A 24,752-nucleotide genomic window follows, 5' to 3' on the forward strand; every position below is an offset into this window, starting at 1 on the left:
GAAAATACATGAAAACTATATATCTGACAACTCTCTCGATATACAAAAATAACAAGAGCAAAAAAATCCAAACAAAACATAGGAACAAATGTGAATAATGATTAAACAGATAGTAAATATGGTACCAAAGAAGACATAGAGATTACAAAGATGTCCAATTAATGATTAGGGAAATGAAAATCAAAACCACAAAGAGTTATTACTACTGTCAAAATGGCCAAACTAATTACACCTAATGCTGGCTAGTATAGAGAGAAATGGGGGTACTCCTATGTGAGTGGTGGCAATGCAAAATGCAACCGCCATTCTGGATGACAACTGGCAGGTTCCTACATACCTAAACATGCAAGTACCATGTCACCAGCAAGTGGACTCCTAGACACTTGTTCCAAAGAAAAACTCATGTTTACACAAAAACCTGTGTATAGATGCTTTTAGTAACTTTACTTGAAATAGTATAAAAATGGTAACAACCCAGATGTCCTTCAGTGAGTAGGTGGTTAAGTTGGTACTTCCATACCATGCAACACTATCCAATAACAGAAAGGTACTATTGGGGTGGGCATTTTACCTAGTGGTTAAGAGACCAGCATCCCATTTCAGAGTGTTGGGTTCAAGTCCCAGCTAATGCAGACCCCAGGGGGCAGCGGTGATGGCTCAAATGGTTGAGACTCTGCCACTCACGAGGGAGACCTGAACTGAAATAAGAGGCATGAAGAGGCACCTGGAGATCCCCCTTGGCAGGGAACACAGCCTGCTGACACCTTGATTCCCAGCTGTGGCTTCCAGAACTGCAGGAGGATGTTTCTGTGGTTTTACAATTTTCTTTTTTTTTTTTTTTTAATTTATTTACCTGAGAGGCAGAGAAAGCACAGAGAGAGAGAATCCCTTATCTACTGGTTCACTCCCCCGGTGCCCACAACAACCAACTCTGGGCCAAAGGTGTGAGCCAAGAATTCATCCAAGTCTTCCATGTGGGTAGCAGAGACCTGGACACCGGAGCCATTACCACTACCTCCCAGGATGGGTACCAGCAGGAAGCTGGACTTGGCAACGGAGCTGGGTCTAGAACCCAGGCTCTCTGATACAGGAAAGCATCTCACACAGAATCTCAGCTATGAAGTTCAGCACTCTCTATGGTTTTAAACCACCAAGTTTATGGCAATTTGTCAGGAGCACTGTGACACAGCATCAGCATTCCAGCAATGTCCCCATGTGATAAGAATGGAGAACACAAAGTTTGAGAGGCATTGATATAAACTATGACACAGTGCTTACCAATTAAAGTCATGGCTTTGTGCTAACACAGAGGGCATTTATGATGATCACCGTATGTAAAATACATAGGGTACATTTCTGAAAATACATATTGTTAGTGTGAATCTGCTGTGTATGTACACTAGAAGTCTGAAAGGAAATAATCAAAACATAGCTGTTTTCAGCAATGGACTATTGCCCCTCTCATCTCCACTTTGTTCTCTATGCTTCTGCTAATTTAATGTGTGATAATTTTTTAAGAGCAAGAGGCTGACATCCAGACCAACAACTGCCCTTTTTAGTCACTCCTCTGTTAGGATCATGAGACGCCTGGTGGAATAAAATTCCGTAAGTTGAAGGCTCATTAACAACCCGCCATACAAAGAATTCACTTGGTTTTAGCCGATTCAACCCGCTCAAGAAAAAAAGCAAGACAACTGTCCAGGGGATTCTCTTTTGAAGAAATACACAAAGCAGCTCAAACAAACTCTAAAGGAAGGCCAGGTAGCCAGCGCAGTCATATTTCCTGGAGTCCAAAGTCTTTGAGCTGATTTTTGCTACAGATGTAGAGCTGGCAACCTGAACTCCAGGAAATACTTAGTGTCCTGAGTGTGCCAGCACTTGCCTGAGCACATTAAGAGGGCCACAGACCTGCATGTTAAGCCTACTCGCCCAGCCACATGGAGTTAGCACTCATCAGACAATGAAATCTCTGAATGTTCATCAGAGAGTCAGCTGTTACATTCTTTGTCTCCTTTTTCTTTCTTATTGTAGGCAGACATCCCAGGCATGCCATCATTGCAAACAGCACCAAGAAAACACCACCAGATTTTCTGAAGATCCAACAGATAATCTTTTTTCACAGACTTGAAAGAAACAATCTGCTTCAATCAAATTCAAAGTTAATTTTTCAAATAATTTGGACTGTAACCCAATTTTTCCCTCCTCTTTGTAAAGTGACCACCTTTCAGACAACCTTTTCATCTTTAGAGAATGTATCATTCCAGTTCAAACATGTTCTAGCTATATTTACATGTAAACAGCTAAAAACCTATCTTCTTTCACTATTATGCTGAGAAAAAAGGCCCCTCTAATTAAAAGCATAATCTCAGTTGGATAAACAAAATGATATTCAATTCCAACCTTGAACAATTATTTATATGCATGCTATCCAAAACAAAAACTAAATGAGATGCAGTTAAAATGAGTTTTATTATTGTTCCTAGACTAGTCACATCATGATGTCATTATCTAAATATTTGCAAACTCTAATTATCAAAGGATAGATGAACAATTCAACACTCTTCTGAGAAAAATCCATTTTCATCCCTAAATATGTCGTCAGTGTCATTATTTAAAGATTTCAAGAAGAAAGCAGAATTCATAATCAAAGTAAGGGTGAGAAATAAGAGGAAAAAACATACATCACTCCAATTTATGTCTCTCACCCTTGGTACTACAGACCCAAGGGGAGAGAATTCTTTGTTGTGGAAGGGGTTCTGCTCTGAACTGTATGACATTGAGTAGAATCACTGGCCTCTTCCCAGGGGAAGCCAGATGCCAGTACTTATTCCCATCAGTTGTAACAACCAAAAATGTCTCCTGGGGAAAAAATTATCATCCTCAGTTGAGAACCACCGCTTTAATTTAAGAAATAGGACAACCTACTTAAACTCTGAGATGTAACAGAAAAGCTCTTCCTTGACCGTCTGTAGGATGAGTGGTTTGCACACCCAACAGAATGACTGGTACCTGTCCAGCTTGCAATGACTACATTTTAGGAATCAACTAAGTGTTAGATTTCATGTAATACAAGGCCATAAAGAGGTGTAGGGCTCCTTCTTTACCCGGCCTGAAATAATGGAGTTGTGAGCTGATCACTGGCTTTCAAGAGACAGAAGGTGTAATTGTAAAGGCTGAAGCCAATGACTAGAGTCTTAGAGCATACCTGAGAAAACCACAGTGCCCCGAACTGTGGGCAAGGGGGTGGAAATCCCGGCCTAAGTGACTACCAGAAGCACAATTCCCTATGAGGCTAAGTGGCTGGAGTCCAGGAAATCTGGGTAATCAGAAGTCCACGAGGTATGTAAAGTCATGAAGCAGTAATCCGGCAGGTCACTGGTGCTTTTAGAATAACATCAAAGAAGTGAGCAAGCCTGAATGGGTTTTTCTCTTGTTGTTGTTCCCCAAAGGGAACATGCGGTAAAGTCACAACCTAAGGAGGAATAAAGAATAGCTTCGGGGACCTGAAAGTCATCTAGGACTCTCCTCATCTTCCATCTCTCCCACATCATACTGACTACCCAGCTGTGCCAATTCCACTTCCTGTGGTCCCTTGAGCAACTCACCTCTTCCCATCAGACTTTCCACTTTTGGACTATTACTGAAGATCCCTAAAAAGTCCCTTCTCTTCCCCTTTGGCCACTTCTACCAGACACAATAGAATCTTCACAGGCCTCCCAATGTGCCTAGAATGAAATCCAAACACCTGCAAACTATGATTTCATGTAAGGGTGGCAAGGTGGGGAGCACAGAACACAGTGTCACATGCAAGAAACCCAGACCAACAGAGGATTTAGTACCAAAAGGAGTTTTAGGAGCCCAAATCACTGATGATACAAATAACATTCATAAATTCCTGCAAATTCTAGGATCTGAAGTTTTAGGAACCCAAAGCCCTTATCAGCCTCTCCGATTTCTCTCTCTCCCTTCCTCCTTTTCTTTCTCTCTCTCTCTCCCTCTCTCTTGCTTAAAGATTTATCCTATTTATTTGAAAGCCACAGTTACAGAGAGACAGAGACAGAGAGAGAGAGAGAGAGAGAGAGATCTTCCATCTGCTGGTTCACTCTCCAAATGGCCACAACAGACACAGCTGGGTCAGGCTGAATCCAGGAGCCAGGAGCTTCTTCTGGGTCTCCCATGTGAACGCAGAAGCCCAAGGACTTGCGCCATTCTCCACTGCTTTCCCAGGTACAGTAACAGGGAGCTGGATTGGAAGTGGAGAAGAGGAGACTTGAACCAGTGCCCCCATGGGATGCTGGCAGTACAGGCAGCGGCTTAACCAGCTGCCACACAACGTAGCCCCCTCTAGTTTCTCTTTGTGTCCCTGTTGTGCCCTTCCTTTTCCTGAGATTATGAAGGCAAATTACACAAAGGTTATTTTAAACCTAGCAGGAGTAACAGTTAAGAAAGAATAGGTATAATTAAAGGAATTTCATGTTCTCTTTCTTTTTATAAAGTGTTTTAGTTCCGTGGATAGAATCTAACTACACTTACAATGTGACTCCAGTATATAAAATACAATTCCAACTATGCTCAAAATATGAATACAGATAGGCGTCACATTTCCATGAGGACAGAGGGGGTTGTTCCACACAGTGAAATACGCAAGCCAGATGAACTAGAAAGAAACACAGCCATATGTTAGCAGGAATATGTCTGGAGGGTGAGATTACAGATGATCACATTCATTTTCAAAATTTTCATGTATTTCCTGTTACCAATAAGAGAATTTGAAAAAAGTTTCAAAAGGTTACTTTTTTAAAAAGGCTTTATATATAGACTCAGATATAGGACAGACAGCAAAGGGAGTATCACATTAGTTTAGAATGGCAAGATTTATCACCTGCCCTTATTCTGTGTTGCAGATCTCTGGGCCCAGATAACAAGTCTCAGAATGGAAACTGATGTCATTTGGTACCATCACAGTTATCCCCCTAATCAGTCATCTCTAAGGATTTTTTTAAAAAAGATTTATTTATTTGAGAGGCAGAGTTATACACAGAGAAGAGAGACAAAGCGAGAGATCTTCCATCCACTGGTTCACTCCCCAAAAGACTGCAATGGATGGAGCTGAGCTGACCTGAAGCCAAGAGCTTCTTTCGGGCCTCCACGTGGGTGCAGGGGACCAAGCACTTGGGCCATCTCCCAGTGCCTTCCCAGGCTATAAAGCAGGGAGCTGGATCAGAAGTGGAGCAGCTGGAACATGAACCGGTGTCCAGATGGGATGCTGGGGTCGCATGCGGAGGCTTAACCTACTACGCCACAGCACAGCACCTCTGAAGATTTTAATACACACAAAGATACAAAAAACTTAGGCCACAGAAATTCCCACCAAAACTTAAACAGCTGTAGGAGATTATTAGTAGATGTGTGCAGCACTGGGGAATGGTGACCTGTCTTGAAGGTAAACAAAGGGAGAAGGGCAGTGATGGAGGGAGCCTCATGACACTCAGAAAAAAGGTTCACCTGCCAGCCGGCTGAAAGTCAAGGTTCTATAATATTAACAGCCTCAAGTTCAAGTCTTGAATCAATTTTCAATACACCCTGTCCAGTCTCTTTTGGGTGCAAGTGATATTTGAGTAGTGCGTAATTTTTTGCATTGAAGAATATCTTTGTCATTATGGATATGACTTGATGGGCATGATTATACCCATTTACCAAATTTTACCTAATGTCAGTCTTGGTTAGGGCGTGAAATAAACATTTGTACAGAGACCACCAACCATGCTCTCTCTTTGTGTGCCCACTACATTTCCTTTCTTCAGTTTCTGAGTTATAGGTCTCAAATATAAGAATACAAGCTACACTGACTTTATTGCCTGGTTGTTATTGAAATTTAGCATTTTAAGCACAGACTGGATATGGAGTAATTACGAGTATTTTGCAATGGTCAAAGAATTTAAATTTAAACACAAAAATGCCTCTTGCCATTACCCTCTTTCTTCTACATCAGTTTCAAAAGGTGAAAACTGATCACTGTCTTGGAACAGCAAGCCAGCTGTCATTTTTACTACACACAGTGCATCTTCCTACAGTGAGAAGGCCAGCGGGGTGGGGGAAGGTATTCAACTCCCCAGCATTACAGCAAGATGACAACTGGGAATACAGACAGAGCAGAGAGAGAGAAAAAAACAGTATCTCACCACCTGTAGTCCCAGATGGCACTGGAAGATGCTTCACTGTAAACCCATAAAGGCTTAAAAAACACATAAAGCAATGCACTAATTAAAAGGAAAAAAAATCTAAATCCAGCCACATATAGTTATGGTACAGATTATTACATACACAGTCAACTGTGACTTCTGAAATATCACCAAGTCAAACTCCAGCAAAACACAGATGACAAAATAAAGAGTTCTTCTGTTTTTCCTTCCATGGTTGGAACCATAGAATTCACACAGATTTATTAATTCCAAGTTTTTCCACTCTGCTCAATTTGACATGCAGGGGAGAACTCTGGGTTATCGTCATCCATCACCATGATGACTACAATTTATTGCAGAATTGGGCTGAGTGCCTACATACATTATTTAACAGAATCCTCACCACTCTTTGAAACGGGAACTACCATCATCTGTGTCTTAAAGAAACTGAGTCAGACAAGTTGAGAAAGTTGTTTAAGTTCGCACAGCTTATCTAGAAATGGGACTGGAACTTAGGTAGCTGAATTCCAGTGTCCAGACTCTTTAACAGGTATGTGAAAAACTGTGTTGTTTAACAAAGAAATGATTTCCCTAGGGTTTTCTTCAGGTCTCTTCTCCAAAGATATTAATGTTGTTTACACATCCTCCATAACCATCCCAGATTTCAGTTTCCTCGTAAACAGATAATCCCCTAATATCATTACGTGCATATCAGGGGCACAGAAATGAGCTTTCAGAAGTTCGAACTTTAAAAAAAGTTTCCCTCAATAAAGGCCATATCTTGAGAAAATTCATTCGTCTTAGTTATAAGTTTGAAAGCTCGCACCCATCCCTTTGCCTGTGATTCAGTTCACTGCTTCTGAAACTCCGTACAGAAGTCCCACCTGTGTTAGCCAGTCGGCCTCCCAGAAGACTTAATCCTGGAAAGCAGGCCAAGTCTGCAGACAGTTTTTGAAATCTATTTTAGATCCAAAGGAAGGCAAACTCCAGATACCAAACAATCACACAACACAGAATAATACTGAAAGAGGCTTCAAAAAGTTCATGGAAAACTAGAATTAAACAATAATGCAAATTTACTATGAATGCTTTGCATGAATGTTCCTACATAACCTTTAGCCATTTTGCAATTTCAAATCTTATGCACATAAAATGTTATGAAAAGTAAAATATGTTAATGAGAGCTGACAATCATCAATGGACTCTGAGTACTAACTTCTCATTCTAACAGGGAGGGGGAGATTGAAGAAGGTCATCTTGCAAAGGTGAAAACAAAGAATATTGACTGGGGTCAGCACTGTGGTGTGGCAGATTAAAGCCTGGGCCTGCAGTGCTGGCTTCCCATATGGGGCCGGTTCAAGTCCCAGTTGCTCCACTTCAACTTAGCTCTCTGTTATGGCCTAGGAAAGCAGCAGAAGATGGTCCAAGTCCTTGGGCGCCAGCACTCTCATGGGAAACCCGGAAGAAGCTCCGGGCTCCTGGCTTCGGATTGGCTCACCTCCGGCCTTTACAGCCATTTGGGGAGTGAGCCAGCGGATGGAAGACCTCTCTCTCTCGCTCTCTCTCTTTCTCTTTCTCTCTCTCTCTTTGTAACTCTGGCTGTTAAATAAATAAAATAAAATCTCAAAATAAATTAAAAAAAGAATATTCACTGTGCTAAACCCCAAACATAGGACAGGATCAGGAGGTACTGAAAAAGAGATACAATACCAAAAATAATTACCACGAGGAAAGGATAACAATACCGCAAGTTATTACCAATTCCTACTAAGCACCAAGTATGGGGCTAAGATCTTTAAACAGACATAGCACTACCTTGAAACCACACCATCCCTAGGAGCTAAGTACTACTGCTATCCCCAACTGAGAGGCAAGGAACTAGATGTTGAGGCTGGCTAAGTATCTTCCCCAAGGAGATACAGCAAATGTGGGACTGGGATTTGAACTCCAGAGCCTGTGCTGACCCTGCCTCGTAGGTAGAACAAACAGACAATGTGCCTTTGAGTCAAGTAGGGTGGGAGGGAGTGCTCTGCATTTTGAACACACAAGAGCAAGCAGCAAAGCAAGTCAGAGGGAGCTATGCTTCAAGGAGTCATTTATACTTACAGCCCAAATGAACTTTTGTCACAGGGGTCAGGAAGCTGGATCCCCAAGCAATTGGGGAATGACAGTGCAGTGGAACCCTCTCACTTCTACAGCCTGGCTGAACTTTGGTTTCTATTAAAATCTCTACTTGACTGTATTCTAATTAGCCCAAGCTTTATACAGCCAAACTCTGGGAGCAATGAAACTCGCTCTCAAAAACCACCTTGCATAATCACCCTCAGGGGAAGGGATATTCGGTGAGTGTAATTTCTTCATCTTGTCAAACCTGCATTACAAAAACTTCCTCAGAGGGTCACAGTTAACAGAGAAGGCATGTGAAATGGTTAGCACAATGTCTGTGTAATTATTAATGAATCATTCAGTACGCACACAGAAAATAATTTGGATTTCACGTTAAGTCAGTACAGTATGCTAGAACTTAAAGTGATGCAGAATTCAAACCAAAGACAAGCACAGGTTTTATCATATATTTCCTGGGAAAAGAGATTTAAAGCTGAAAAGAATCATTTGTCTTAAAAGGACTGAATGAAGTGATATTTAAAATTAACCGATGTTGTTTCTCAGCTTAAAATCACTAAAAACAGTTCCTTTTGGGCTCCAGAAAATTTTACAGTTCTCTTTATTCTAAAGTCTACATTAAAAGCTTGACTTCTCATAAGGAAATGGTAAAAAAAAAAAAAAATGTCAGTGCAAGAACAAATTTTCCAGCTTACTATTCAGTTAAAACCTAATGGTGTGGTAAAATGTTATTTTAACAGTCCAGCTTAACTTCTGAACAATTTTTAGCTGTTCTGTTATCTGACACAATGCTTAAGCACCAAGATTCTACTTGTTAGTAAGCTAATTAAGATACTGAACTAATGAATTCTTTAGGACAGCTCTTCTAAGTGTATCAGATGTGCATCTCAGTCACCTGAAGATTAGAATTAAACACTGACTATGATACAGAAAGGCTGAGTCCTGAAATCATGCAATTCTTCTTTTCTTTTTATTTTTTATATATATTTTTATTTTTTTAAAATATATTTGACAGATAGAGTTAGTGAGAGAGAGAGAGACAGAGAGAAAGTCTTCCTTCCGTTGGCTCACCCCCCAAATAGCTGCTACGACTCACGTGCTGCGCCAATCCGAAGCCAGGAGCCGGGTACTTCCTCCCCGTCTCCCATACAGGTGCAAGAACCCAAGCACTTGGGCCATCCTCCGCTGCCCTCCCGGGCCACAGCAGAGAGCTGGACTGGAAGAGGAGCAACCGGGACAGAATCCAGCACCCATATGGGATGCCGGCGCCATAGGCGGAGGGTTAACCAAGTGAGCCACGGCACCGGCCCCAATTCTTCTTTTCAAAAAAAGATTTATTTACTTTGAAAGTCAGCATTACAGAGATAGAGAGATCATCTATCTGCTGGTTCACTTCCCAGATGGCCACCATGGCCAGTGCTGGACAGGCCAAAGCCAGGAGCTTCATCCAGGTCTCCTATATGGGTGACAGAGGTCCAAACACTTGGGCCATCTTTCACTGCTTTTCCCAGTCCATTAGTATGGAGCTTAGTGGAAGTGGAGCAGCCAGGAAACAAACCAGCGCCCACATGGGCTACGGCTTCACCTGCTATGCCATAACTCCAGACCTGAAACTGTAAATTTCTACTATACTCCCAAGTGATAACAATGCTGCAGTTCCAGGGAACACACTTTGAGCATCAAGATTATGAGATACAAATCATATCTTTCTTTGTAAAATCTGCCTTTTGATTTTTCTTTTATCAGCTCACAAATTACTTTTTTCATTGTCAATTTCCACTGCCAAAACCTACAGAGCACAGTTGTGCCTGGTACTTCAGCACTTCCACATCAGAATGGAGGAAGGCACAATAAATAGGAGAAACCAGCTACAACATCCATGTATATCTCCTTCCTTTAGGAAAGGAATGATAGCTGCTCCCTCTTGTTGAGCTTCATACTTACATACCTCTAATACCAAGAGAAAGTGAGCCAAAAACTAAATGACTCATCTAACATCACCAACATAGGAAGCAGAGTCCAATTCCCAAGTTCATGTTTTGGACCACTATGGTAGATGCACCATTGCTTGGCAACTTCCAACTCTATCTTGAGAAATAGAGCATCATAGTGGTGCTGGCCCCAGGTTCGACATGTCTCATCCGCTGAATGAGTGGATGGGAAAGGGAGCAGTTTTCCAAAGTCTAGTAGCATCTGTTCTTGTACTGGATCAGCCACCAAAGGGACCCAACATTTTTGGTAAGCAAGAGTTTGCAGATTTATTATTGGTCCCATAAATTTTTGAGAGGCAAAGAAACAGACACACAGAGAAACACAGCTTCCACCTCCAATGGTTCACTCCCCAAACACCTGCAATGGCTGAGCCAGGGCTGAACTTGGCAGCGGGGAACTCAATCCAGGTCCCCTGCACGGGTGGCAGGAAACCCAACTCCTTGAACAGTCAATGTCATCTCCCAGGTTCTGTATTGACTGACATAAAGCTAGAGGCAGAAATGGAGCTTGAGTACTTCAACATGGGATGTGGGCCTCTGACTCACTAGGTGAAGCACCTGCTCATTTTACTGATTCGTCCCACAGATATTTGCTAAGTAACTACCCCATGTCATATGCACCATGTAAGGTACTAATGCCATAAAGGCAATGTCAGACACAGGCTTTATGCTCTCCAATTTTAGATTCATGCAGTGGAGATGGGCATTAAACACACAATTATACAAAGAATTTCAATGGTGTCAAGTACAACATGGGCTGTAAGACTGGCCTTGTCAGGGAGCACAAACAAGACATCCTAGAAAAATCTGATGAAGAAAAGACAAATTCTCATTCACATTCATTCATCTTTTTTTCTTTTTTCTAGTCTATCTACACAAAGTGACTGTTCCCTGACAACTCCGAAATCAACGCATCAAATGGAAACAAGGAATGTTATTGTCTTCTTGAAAAAAAGTTTCCAGCTCTCATTAGGGGGAAAATGGGCCAGATTTCTGCTCTTACTGTATGATTACTTCAATCTCTGGTTAAAATCACAGAAAGCTGGAGTGTCAAAGTTTTCTGACATCTGTCTTTTAACCATGCTTTTCCTTTTCAGATTAAACAAATTTCCTATAATGGGACAAGATGAACAGGGAACATTGTCTCTGTAGGAAGCCACAATGTCTCGTCTTCCATAATAAGCCATTATAACACTTTGGAATCATATGTATGATGCCAAAGGACCAATTATTACCAGAATCTTAGTTCTGGGAACCAGACTAGAAGGGAAAAATCATCAAGTTCAAATAAAATTGTACTCATCAAACTGGAACTTCGTGGGCACATCAAACAAAGCACTAAACAACACCCCAGGATTCCAACATGAATACTCATTTTCTCAAGTAAGTTAGGCACACTTTAAGGACACAGAGCAATCTCCTAATATTGGTTTTGAGTTCTAGAAAGAAAAAAAGAAAACAAACTAAAATGGCTCCCATGTATATTCTTACACATATTTTTTTATGGAATGGCATGCAAGTAGATTAACTGTAAGTTCCTATCTCCCATTGGGTTGAACCAGCCTTTTTGGATCTCCAGTCTAGAACTGTGATGGAGTGAAGAGAAAAAAAAAAGGTCTAGCAATACCTCCCATTATCATATGTAACTTACAAAGTAAAGCATTTCCTGTCAACAAAATGAATTCCATTCGTTGTTTTGACCGTGGCATCTTAATAAAAACAAAGTCATTTTCATTTTTTTCTTTTTTTTAAATTAATTAATTAATTAAATTTTTTTTTGACAGGCAGAGTGGACAGTGAGAGAGAGAGACAGAGAGAAAGGTCTTCCTTTGTGGTTGGTTCACCCTCCAATGGCTGCTGCGGCCGGCGCACGGCGCTGATCCGAAGTCAGGAGCCAGGTGCTTATCCAAGTCATTTTCATTTTTAAACAAAGAGAAAGTCAAAAGAAAGAAGCCATTTAAAATGACATCTTGGTTTTCAGAAGTTTTTTAAATGTCCAAAAATTAATATTCTTTTTTTTTTTTTGACAGGTAGAGCTATAGACAGTGAGAGAGAGAGAGAGACAGAGAAAGGTCTTCCTTCCATTGATTCACTCCCTAAATGGCTGCTGCGGCTGGTGCTGCACCGATCCAAAGCCAGGAGCCAGGTGCTTCTCCTGGTCTCCCATGCGGGTGCAGGGCCCAAGGACTTGGGCCATCCTTCACTGTACTCCCGGGCCACAGCAGAGAGCTAGACTGGAAGAAGAGCAACCGGGACTAGAACCAGCATCCATATGGGATGCCGGTGCCACAGGCAGAGGATTAACCAAGTGAGCCATGGCGCTGGCCCCAGCAAATTAATATTCTAAATGACGTTTCCATCATTGGCCTTAGCAACAATACATCAATAATCAACAAGCCCTAGTACCTAACTATTGAAATCACACTGAGTCAAGACATTCCAGGTGGATTCCTGCAGTGTTAGCGTCTGGACACCTGTGGCAAGCCAGTTCTCATCTCTGAGCCTTAGTGTCCTCACGTGAAAATCAGGGCTGAGGGACTTTCGCTGATGTGACACATAACCAATTGTCACAGCCTGGCCCATGGCACTCAGAGTGTTACCTGTTTATTATTCTTGTTATTATATTTGCATTTCCTCATGACCACAACCAAGAAAAATAAAACAAGAATTACCATCAACTCTACTAATGAATTCAGGATAGAAGCTGAATCAGAACAAACGAAGAGGTGAGGGAAAAGAAGAAAAACAAAGTCAGCAGACTGGATAGGCTCCACACATGCACTCACCCCCAGTTAACAAGCAAGACCTGTTGGGTGCATGGAGAAGCCAAATTGTTTACATTTGACATTCAAATGAGCAGCCTGGCTTGGTTTTACATGACAATGCATTCATCTAAATTAGGGATCAGCAACTTTTCTGGCAAAACGCCAGACAGTAATTATTCTAGGCTTTGTGGACCACACGGTCTCCGTAGCAACTGCTTGATTCTGTCATTTAGGGTGAATGCAGCTGTGGGCAGCAAGGAGCCACTGGACATGACTGTGTTGTAATCAAACGTTACTAAAACAGGCAGTTTACAAATTGCTGATAAAAAAAGAAGCTTGAGGACTCATTGTGGTGGATACATTTGTTTCATTGTATTTCCCAGTGATGTTACTGTTGCATAAATGAATTACTGAATAATTGTAAGCTACCAATTGAATATATGTAAGGTATGCATCAGGAAAATATTTTGATACACATAGTGAAGTGATTACTACAGTCAAACGAATTAACATATCCATCATTTCATAGTTGTGTGTGTCTGTGTGTGTGTGAAGTATTTAAAATCTACTCTCTTGGCACATTTCCAGTGTATACTACAATAATATCCACAATAGTCACTAGCCTTAGTCATACTACATAACTACAACTTCATACCCATTGACCTGTAGGCCTCCCTTGAGGATGGACAGTTTGAAAGTGACACATGTTCACACACCCCATTTTGACTACTGCTTATCCTACTTTTTACTTATGTTTGAAATATGGCATAGTAATTATTTTTAAAATAATAAACTCAGAAAGTTGGAAAGAAGACAAAGACTGGACCCTAAAATTCAGAGGACATGGAGTCAATCTATACAGAAGCCAAACCAAAGGGCTAGGTGTGCTTGTAGATTTCTTCACTCACAAGGTATCTATTGAGAGCCTGTGCTGGATACCAGGGTAACAAGTCACAGGGCTTGCCCTCAGGGAGCCTCCAGTTAGTTCAGGGTTTTTTACCATTGAGACTATCGACATTTTTGGCTGTAGAGTGCTTGGCTATGCGGCTAACATTGTACGTTGCAGGATGATTAAAAGCATCTCTAAACTCCATCCCACTAAATCAAAGTAGGATCACTCCCTTAGCAGTGACAACCAAAATATCTCCAGATATTGCCAAATGTCTCTGGAGTATCAAAATCACCTCCACTGTGAACTACTGGCCAAAAGTTGAGGAATGATCATCACAGTGATTGTGAATTAAAACACGTCAAGCGGTGTGGACACGGCTTTAACCACAAAATGTTAAATAAAACCTTTACAGAAAAATAATGTCTCCAATAAAATCTATATTCTGACTAAATGATAGTTATGGTCATTAGGAAAATGAAAGACTACATCCATACTGCTCTGTGACACTACAAAACCTTTCAACTGTATTGGGCTTCAGAGGTAACCAAACTCTGGCACCTACAGTATTTCATGAGACACTCATAACGCCCAGGCCAACTCATTATTATTATATATTGCATGGAAGAGAAAAAAGAGATCCAGAAAAATTAAGCCACTTAAATAAGGTGGCCCAGACAGACACCACAGGCAGATTTACTGTCTCCAGGTCTAACATCAACACCAGTAACAACAAAGCATATTCAGTTAACAGTTCACCACCAACTTAGCAAATTCCCTACCTCTTTACAACTCCATTTGTGCCAGCATGCTCACACATACTGTCATATTAGCAACTGGAGCAATGCACAAATAATATTTAAAAGATCATCAGGAATACAGACACAACCGTAAACAGTGATTTGCAAATATACTTGTTTAAGAGAACAATGGCTGACTCCAACTCAGGGGAGATTGTTGGGGTCATGCCCCGTGGAACGATCTACCAATTTTTCTTTGCAATACAGCATTCTCCAGAGGCTGTCCCACCGAACACAGTTCATAGAGGATGCTTTGAGAAGAACTGTGGGGCAGATGAGAAGGAAAAACACTGGAGATGATGAGAACTTGTAATGGCTCAGTCACATACTGCCAAGGCAAAGGTGCTGAGAAGCCCTGCAGGCAAGGTAGGAATGAAACCTTTCTAAAAATACTTTTCCATGAGCAGTTCTCAGACCACGGTTTGCTTTTAAATACGTGTAAAATTCATGGAACAATGCTGAAAAATGTTATCCTGGTAGCAGAAGCCACAGAGAAAGATGTTAATAGTTCACCATTCAGGGCCCTTTCAGTGCTGTGAAGGATCCTGTGTGATCCTCAGCATCATTTTTTAAAGATTTATTTATTTTATTTGAAAGGCACAGTTAGAGAGAGAGGGGGAGAGAGAAAGAGAGAGAGAGGCAGAGAGAGAGAGAGAGACAGAGAGAAAAAGAACTTCCATCCATTGGTTCACTCCCTTAATGGCTACAATAGCTGGGGCAGGGGCAGGGCCAGGCCAAAGCCAGGAGCCAGGAGTCAGGAGCTTCTTCCAAGTCTTCCATGTGGGTGCAAGAACCCAAGCACTTGGGCCATCTTCTGCTGCTTTCCCAGGCATATTAGCAGAGAGCTGGATTGAACTGGAGCAGCCAGGAACCAAACAGGTGCCCATATGGGATGCGGGCATTGCAGGTGGCAGCTTAACTGGCTATGCCACAGCACCGGCCCCTCAGCATCGTTTCTTTAATGCAAGGCTGAATCACACATCAGTCACACAGATAGCTCTGGACCCCTTCACAAACGCCACAGTTGCAACATTCACTGCATGACCATGGTCAGGTTCTGCCATCAGGAGAACCTTTACCTTGCAGTGTCATCCTGAGCTGGATGACAGAACTCTGGCAAAGCTCTTGGAAATGCAAACAAGGATCCCACAGGGAGAGAAGACCATGATATGAGAACGTTCCTCTATAAGAAAAATTGCATTGTCCTGTGTGCCCACAGCAAGTACAAAGGTATTCCTTCTGCCTAGAATCAGTCTTCAAATTAAGACATTTTCGTTTTCAAAAGGGATTTGTCTAAATTACGTGGTGACACGAGGAAGGCTGCCACGAAGAAAAGCCTTAGGGACAATTCAGAGTATGTGGGTACAAGCGCTGGGGAAGGCGAGCTGGGAGGGGCGACTATCCAAATGGCTTACAGCAAATGAGTAAATGCAATGCAGAAAAGAGTTTGGTTCCTCTGAATTCCATGGTGGCCGATTCCTGGGAGAAAAGCAGCCAGAAGGTAAAATGTAATTATGCTTCCGGAGGCCACTGGAAACACTCCCGCGTGAGGAGTGTGATATGTGGTTGGCACATGCTGGCCCGGGGAGGACCGCATGTGGGGGCCGGGGGACTGAGAGCCAGGAGGATGAGGGTCTTTCTCGGGGATCCTTCTGGGCTCAGGAAGGTGGAGCTGTTTTTAACAGCCCCACTTAGAACTGGGCTGGAGAACGGGGGCTCATGCCATGCATGAACCACTAAGCAAGTTCAGCTAGGATCCAGCATATACCGTCCGTGGGACTTCCATTATAACTTCAAAGTTGTAATTAGTAATGCTAGATTTTCCCAAGAAATAACATACAACGTTGAGGTGCACAGCATGAACTCTGAACCAGGGCTGCCTGGGTCCCCATCCCAACACTGCCACTTAGAAGCTGTGCGACGTTTGGCTAGCTGCTTAAACTCTCAGCACCGCTGTTCTCACATGCAAAACAGGTGTGATTAATAGTATGTCTACCACAGACTTGAGGTTGAAATGCACTAATACACTTAAAGTGCTTAGCATAGTAGCTGGCACACGAAGGCTATTTAAACAGTACACTCTGTGGGCAGGCTTGCGTTGGCTCAGGACAGTCCAATGCTGGCGTTTCTTCCCAGCATAAAATTCAGCAACGTCAGTTATCCCCTGCCACAGCGAGGTGGTAAACATCTACCAGCACGTGACACACACACACTACACACAGCATGTGTCTACTTTTTGTGTCACACACACCTATGTATACACGTGTATACATATGTGTACAGACGCAAGAGCTTATCATCATTGCTGTCATAACCAGTTTTCAACATAACTGAAGCAGAAACTGATCATTTACATTCCTGGCTTTTAACAAGCGACATGAAATGTAGACACTGCCTTCGCTTCCTCAACCCAACAACAAAAGCAGATGCTCCCTGACTTCCAATCGGCTTAGGCCCCAAAAACCTGTCATAAATTGAAAACATATCCCTAAGAGTGCATTTAATGCTCCAAACATCACAGCTTCACCTCGGCTACTAAACATGTTCAGAACACTGACATCAGCCCAGACCTGAGCAAAATCACCTCACTCAGACTATTTCTTACCACAGTGTTAAAGGTCTTTTGTAATTCACTGACTACTATACAGAAACTAAAAAACAAAATCATTAGATAGGTTCATTATTGCACCATCATTGAATTGAAAAATTTCAATTAAACTAGTATAGGTGGAGGGCCATCTACATTTTCAAAATGCTATCAAAATTGTCTGGCAGAGGTCTATTCTTTTTTTTTTTTTTTTTTTTTTTGGACAGGTAGAGTTATAGACAGTGAGAGAGAGACAGAGAGGAAGGTCTTCCTTCCGTTGGTTCACTCCCCAAATGGTCGCTATGGCTGGCACTGCGTCGATCCGAAGCCAAGAGCCGGGTGCTTCCTCCCGGTTTCCCATGCGGGTGCAGGGACCCAAGCACTTGGACCATCCTCCACTGCCTTCCCGGGCCACAGCAGAGAGCTGGCCTGGAAGAGGAGCAACCGGGACAGAATCTGGCGCCCCAACTGGGACTAAAACCCGGGGTGCCAGCACCACAGGCGGAGGATTAGCCAAGTGAGCCACGGCATCGGCCGAGGTCTATTCTTTATTTGCTCCAAGAGAAGTCTAAGAAAGGACTCTCTTTTTTGCTGTCTTATTTTTATTTTAAATATAGAAAAGTATAATAATGAGCTCAATAAACACACAGGTTTCACAATTTTAATTTTTAAAATTAAAAATTTAATATTTTGCCATATTCACATCATATGTAAATATTATAAATATACACACACATACAATTTTTTGAAAGCTGAGGTGTATACATTGATATCACATTATTTAGGTTTCATGACAAAGATCATTAAGTGAGGAAAGAAAGCTGTATTATAATTAATATATTGGCTGGCGCCGTGGCTTAACAGGCTAATCCTCCGCCTTGCGGTGCCAGCACACTGGGTTCTACTCCTGGTTGGGGCGCCGGATTCTGTCCCGGTTGCCCCTCTTCCAGGCCAGCTCTCTGCTATGGCCCGGGAAGGCAGTGGAGGATGGCCCAAGTGCTTGGGCCCTGCACGCCATGGGAGACCAGGAGAAGCACCTGGCTCCTGGCTTCGGATCAGCGAGATGCGCCGGCCACAGCGGCCATTGGAGGGTGAACCAACGGCAAAAGGAAGACCTTTCTCTCTGTCTCTCTCTCACTATCCACTCTGCCTGTCAAATAAATAAATAAATAAATAAAAATAATTAATATATTATGTGATATCAACTATTATGTAATGGGCATTATGTAATTATTAGTAGTATGTACACCATATAATTCAGTGAGGAAAAAATTTATGAATATCTATTTCAAAAATATTATGGCATCAATACACTTTAAAATACTATATATAATAGTGTATATATATATAAAATTTCACATACAAGAGAAAACACGTGGTATTTATCTTTCTGTGTCTGCCTTATTTCACTTAGCATAATGATCTCCAATATCGTCTATTATTTGCAAATGTCAGGATTTCATTCTTTCTCATGGCTGAGTAGTATTCCATTATAACAAAAGTCTTTACCTTTAAGAAACTTACAGTCTAGCTAAAACTTTTTTGCCAAGATGGTGCAAAAGAAAGAACCAAGCTCACTCCCCGCACTGCCCCAGCAGCCCTTACTTACCTCTCACGAGATCGAAGGAAGAATAAGCAGGAATCCCGCATCAGGTAGTTTGTGAGCTTTGCTTTCTCTGGGTCCACATTTAGCTGGGCTGCAGTTTATCAACTACTACTCCCTACCCCAGGAATGTGAGATACCTCCACAGTTAATGTGGGTAACTGGGGTCCCTGCACGAAGGCTGTGCAGGTCTGTGGCTCATCACTTCTTCTTTTTTTTTTTTTTAAATAGGCAGAGTGGACAGTGAGAGAGACAGAGAAAGATCTTCGTTTTCCATTGGTTCATCCCGCAATAGCCGCTGCGGCCGGTGCGCTGCAGCCAGCGCACCACGCTGATCCGAAGCCAGGAGCCAGGTGCTTCCCCTGGTCTCCCATGCAAGTGCAGGGCCCAAGCACTTGGGCCATCCTCTACTGCACTCCCGGGCCACAGCAGAGAGCTGGACAGGAAGGGGAACAACCAGGACAGAATCCGGCGCCCCGACCGGGACTAGAACCCGGGGTGCCAGCGCCGCAGGCGGAGGATTAGCCTAGCGAGCCGCGGCACACATAGAGAAAAAAGGCCAAAGTATGCAGGCACATCCATCTGCACTCACGCTCTTCAACTGAATACAAGCTCAGTGTGATTAAGCCTCTGGATTCTGGAACATACCAATGTGCTTGTCCTAACTTCCTACGTTTGGGGGTTGTTTACTCACTGCTTTTAGTTAGCTCTCATGATGCAACATAACTAAAAGTCATCTGAAATCTTACCGTGGTGCCTTTGATGTAGATATTCCACAAAGTCGCCCTCTCTTAGCTTAAACATTCCTGGTCCTGCTTTGATGATTCAAATCAACCCCCACCAAGACAAATGCACTAAACTGAGGGTGTGGTACTTTCAGTGCAGTGGGCCCCACAGGGTTCCAGGTCACCAGATGCATGAGTCCTTTCTCTCCTCTGTAAATTCCACCTCAATGCTACAACTTGGCCTGAAGATTCCCCCCACCCTCACCCCCGGCCCAGGAATGTCAGACCCTGAGCAAAAATAACAGCCATGTACAGGTAGCCCCCAGGTTCACCGCAGCCCATTTTGCATCACCAAAATTCCCAAAAGAACACCGTGGCCATCCTAGTGCTGACCAAGTCAAAGAAGACCGCACGCACTGGGGACCAAGCAGAGACCTGCACAGGAGCTGAACACCCACCTCTCAATCCCAGGTTAAAGCCCTTAGGTTCCTTATCTGAACCTCTCAGGGAGTTTTGTAGTTAAGAAAGAGCTGCCCATACTCATGGCTCTGTGCTCTGTAAATAAACACCCACTTTCTTCCACCACCCTGGTTAAGTGGGCACGGGGTGTACACACCCAGGTCTTGAGTCCTCTAACACACTTAATGTTCATTAAGAACATACAGTCAGTCAAACGTTCCTCTAAGCACTTCACAATTCTCACCAGCACCTTACGGAAAACACTGCTTAATATCCCCATTTTATAGGTGAGAAAACTGAGCTTCAAGAGACTGATTAAACTCCCTGAGGTCAAAGAGTTGAATTCAACCGCTAAAACAGCTTACTAGACAATGATGTCAGAGGAAGCATATTTGGAGGTGTAAGTCCATTCCTTAATTTATTATTTATTTTTAATTATTATTTTCCAAATCCATTCCTTTAAAATATGGATGACCAGCACCTCCTCTCATGAACAAGTCCTGCCCAATATTGAGGGGTTAAAGGACCTATTCCAATTTTATGGGGAAATGTGGAAATACAGAAGACCTGAAGTGATATGCCACCAGGATAGGATCAGGTATGATGCACTGCTTTCTTCTGTCTTACTTTTCCAATTTAGGTTTTAGGTTCTAAAAAGGTGCTAAAAACTTACTTGTCCCCAAGGCCAGAAGGGCACGCTATCCACGAGCCCTAGCGCCATCTGTTGGTGGCAGGCAGAGTGGTCACTCTTGTGCTGGGCTTGGGCATCTTAACTAAGATTCCTTGATGGAGGTCTTATACGTGGAAGAGCATTTTTACACTATCCCAAACGGTGTGCCAAAGAAGCGCTTAAGCATTTCTCCAAATCTCTGTACCCATTACATGACCAAATGCCGAACTAATGCCTCCTAATAATCTGGAGATAAGGATTGAAGGAACTGCCTCAACTGTCCTGATGCCTCGTATTGTTATCTTAAAATTTCTTAGGAATTATGTACTATATACCAGAGTAATCCAAGTGTGTTTTCATGTAAAACAATCTTTCAAGTATTACAGTTCAAGTGATAAACTGAGATCACCAAATAGTGGGGTTAGCTGGATGACTGAGTAAGAAGTACTGTAGGTATATCATGAATGATGGGTACTGCCAGGGACACTCTGGCTCCAGCTTGAGAACAACGAGGAGCCCACACAGCTCTGCCACGGGCTGCTGGCCCGCTCTGAGTCGCAGTTCTCTCTGTATGGCGAAGACCGTGGATCTCGGCTCCACGGGTGCTTCCTGCTCCAAGTCTCTAGAAAGCAGACTTTCAGAGCAGCAGACAGAAGCTGATTCCTCTCTCTCTGAGTGAGCCCTAAGGATACATTCTCCAGGAATGAGGCCACAAGAAAATGTACAGATTCTTTTTATTTATACTGGATTGCCAGCTTAATAAATATTATACATAAGTATTTCCTACTTGAACTCTATTTCTATATTATGAATTCAAGTTGGCAAACTATAAGCTTTTTGTCTCTCATTCTTAATCATTAGCAAAATAGGGACATGCTTTCTAGAGGGCACCACCTCATATTCAACCATACACAGTAACTCAATAAGGTTAGGCCTGGCATTCAGGGGTGGGACAAAAGGTGACATTAAAGACATAAGCAATCATCATCTCAAATGAGGTCTCAAAATGTTGCAAAAGAACAAAGCATTTTGCTTACCAATTAAGATGCCTGCATCCTACAGAATTACACACAGAGAGAGGAGAGGCAGAGAGAGAGAGAGAGAGAGAGAGAGAGAGAGAGAGAGAGGTCTTCCATCTGCTGGTTCACTCCCCAGATGGCCACAACAGCCAGAGCTGTGCTGATCTGAAGCCAGGAGCCAGGAACTTCTTCTGGGTCCCCCATGCAGGTGCAGGGGCCCAAGGACTTGGACCATCTTCTACTGCCTTCCCGGGCCACAGCAGAGAGCTGGATTGGAAGTAGAGCAGCCGGGACTCGAACTGGCGCCCATATGGATGCTGGCACTGCAGGCGGTGGCTTTACCCACTATGCCATAGCACCGGCCCCGGGAGTATATGGATTTGCTCTCTGTCTCTATCTCCTGACTCCAGCTTCCTGCTAATGCAGGCCCTGGGAAGCAGCAATGCTGGCTCAAGTAACGGGGTTCCTGCCACCCATGTGGGAGCCCTGGATTGAGTTCCTGGCACCCAGCTTTGGCTTGATCCAATCCCAGCCACAGTAGATGGAAATTTTGTCCCTTTATCTAAAGAATGAATGAATGAAATGAAGCTAAGGAGTTTGGATGTCTCCATATGATGGTTCTTTGGAATCTGCACACTCTGACAATTCTAACAAGGAAACTCAGCAGCACACAATCTCACTTAAGACTTCAGTTAAGACTGTTGCCAACTTTGAAGAACACAAATCTTCAAATATATTTTCAGGAACCAAACCACTTACTTTATTTCTCCACTGTGATCGTGGACATTCTCATGCACATGAGGTGCCTGTGATACTCCACATATGGAAACTATATTTTTAGGAAAGGCGCCAAGGTGTCAGAGTCGATACATCCCTTCTTTTTCCTGACATCATCCCCCTTTCTCTAGTTTCTGACACAATTATTTCCAAGGTGTTATGTTCTCAGATAAGCTTCATCCTGGCCTTCCCGCTCAGAGTCACCCCAAAAGAAAACAGGACAAACTCCAGGGTGGCTTTTACTTTTTCAGTCCTCCCCACCGTGCCCAGTTGCAGGTGTTCCCTGGTCTGACGCATGCGTTTTGCACAGCCTTCTGTGCACACCCGCACCTCAGGCATGACCAGGCACAAAAGTCATCAGCATATGTGCAATAGAAGCTTCCGGGGGCTCATCCGTTGCATTTCAAATATTAACAATGAGGTTAATCTCATCACTGCAACCTGACACATGCGTTTAGTATTAATAAATAAACTTCAAACTTCCTGCACACAATAAAAAGTGGAGGGAAGGCTCTATTGATATGCTAGAGCCACACTCCCTAAGTATGCAAGCAGCCGGCTCTGGTGTATCTCATAAGATAAAAGAATCAGAAATAAGAGGGGGAAGGAAATCCTGATGCGACACTCTCTGATCCAGTTCCCTCCGCCCCTCCAAAAGCTTCAATCATGCCGTCAGGCTCAATCTCAAAGCCGCCGGCACTGGGATTCACGATGACAAATGAAAACAAAGTGACGATATTCATTTACGCGCAAGATGGAAGGGTGGTTGAAAAGCTCCCTACATCTGGAATTTCAAGCATAATTTGAAACAGCAACATATCAGCCTAGAAACAGAACCCTCGCCTGTCTAAGCTTCAAGGATAGCAGGAGACACTTGCTTAGAATAAATCAATTTGGAAAGCTGCCGTCATCAATCTCAAAGTAATTTCTGCCAAGGTAGAAATGGTGAGTTAAAGACCAGGGAGAGGAGAAGTGCCAGAAAAACACCACTTGAAAGTCTTAGGAATAGTACATTACAGAATGCATATAAAAATCATTTATTAGAGTACTTGTGGAAAATACACAAAGAAAAATCTAGATAAACATATAGAAAAAGGCTGCGTAAGGAATTCAGCCACCCATGAAAAATGCAAAGGAAGAATAAACCCACCAGGAGCCAGGTAGGGTCTAACCAAAAATTCAAGGAGAAGTGTAACAACAAGATTTAATGAGGTCGCTCAGGACAATGGTTAAGTACTACACACACCTCTAAGGTAGAATTTGAACTATGGAAGCTGAGCTGAAAACCAAACCAAACAAGAAAACTGAGAAAAACACGGTCTTGAGAAAAAAAAAAAAGAAGATTCTTGAACACTTCACACAGGTTCAACCAAAGAAACAATGCTCAACTCCAATGCGGGAGGGAACAAGTGGCTGAGTCACTCTAGCAAGTGGGGAGGCAGGCACAGGGCAGAGTGAATGGGCTTTCAGTAGTGATTTGGGCAGCTCTTGAGTTTCACCTTCTGCTGATGACTTTGACCTTTAACACCTTCGCACACCAACCATTGAAAGAGGAAAACCAAGTGGTTCTATCAGCAGACAGGGCAAAGAAAACATTTTATCAAATTGAGCACATATATTGACAAGCTTCTAGGAAAACGCAAAGGATGTTTGTAGCAATTAGGCTTAACAGGAAATGCTGGTAACCATTAAAAAGAAAAGAGACTTACACAAGATAATGAGAAGGAGAGAAGCAAAAGGAAGAGCAGCACAGAGACCACACACAATCACATCCTTATAAGCCACGACAGGGACATGGACTTGTTCCCATAGCACAAGCACAAAGCATGAAAAAGACACACAACTACATCAAGCCACAAGTGGGAGTCAGCTCTGGGGGATTAAATACAAGAAGGAACGTTCACATTTTACTCTATGAAGTCCTGAAATCCCAGATTTTTCTAAACACACACACAATTCTTGGTACACAAAGGGGATGAGACGCAGGACACCCTGCAGATTGAAAACCTTCAGCTTCTCAAGTTTCTCATATAAAGTGATGTATATGTATATAACTTACGTATGTTCTTCCACGTGCTTTAATTTTTAAAACCTATTTTTAAAATTCATTTTGAAAGGAAGAGAACGAAAAAAGAGAGTTTGAGACAGAGATCTGCCATCA

The 24,752-nt window shown here is 42.7% G+C and overlaps 1 protein-coding gene across 21 annotated transcripts in view; it reads right to left on the minus strand.

Annotated features, from left to right (window-relative positions):
• MAGI1 (membrane associated guanylate kinase, WW and PDZ domain containing 1) overlaps positions 1-24,752 on the minus strand; it is a 679,462-nt gene that overhangs the window by 301,881 nt on the left and 352,829 nt on the right. The gene's annotated exons all lie outside the window — the stretch shown is intronic.

Source organism: Lepus europaeus, chromosome 9 (assembly GCF_033115175.1).
Source record: "Lepus europaeus isolate LE1 chromosome 9, mLepTim1.pri, whole genome shotgun sequence".
In the NCBI taxonomy this organism is placed as follows: domain Eukaryota; kingdom Metazoa; phylum Chordata; class Mammalia; order Lagomorpha; family Leporidae; genus Lepus; species Lepus europaeus.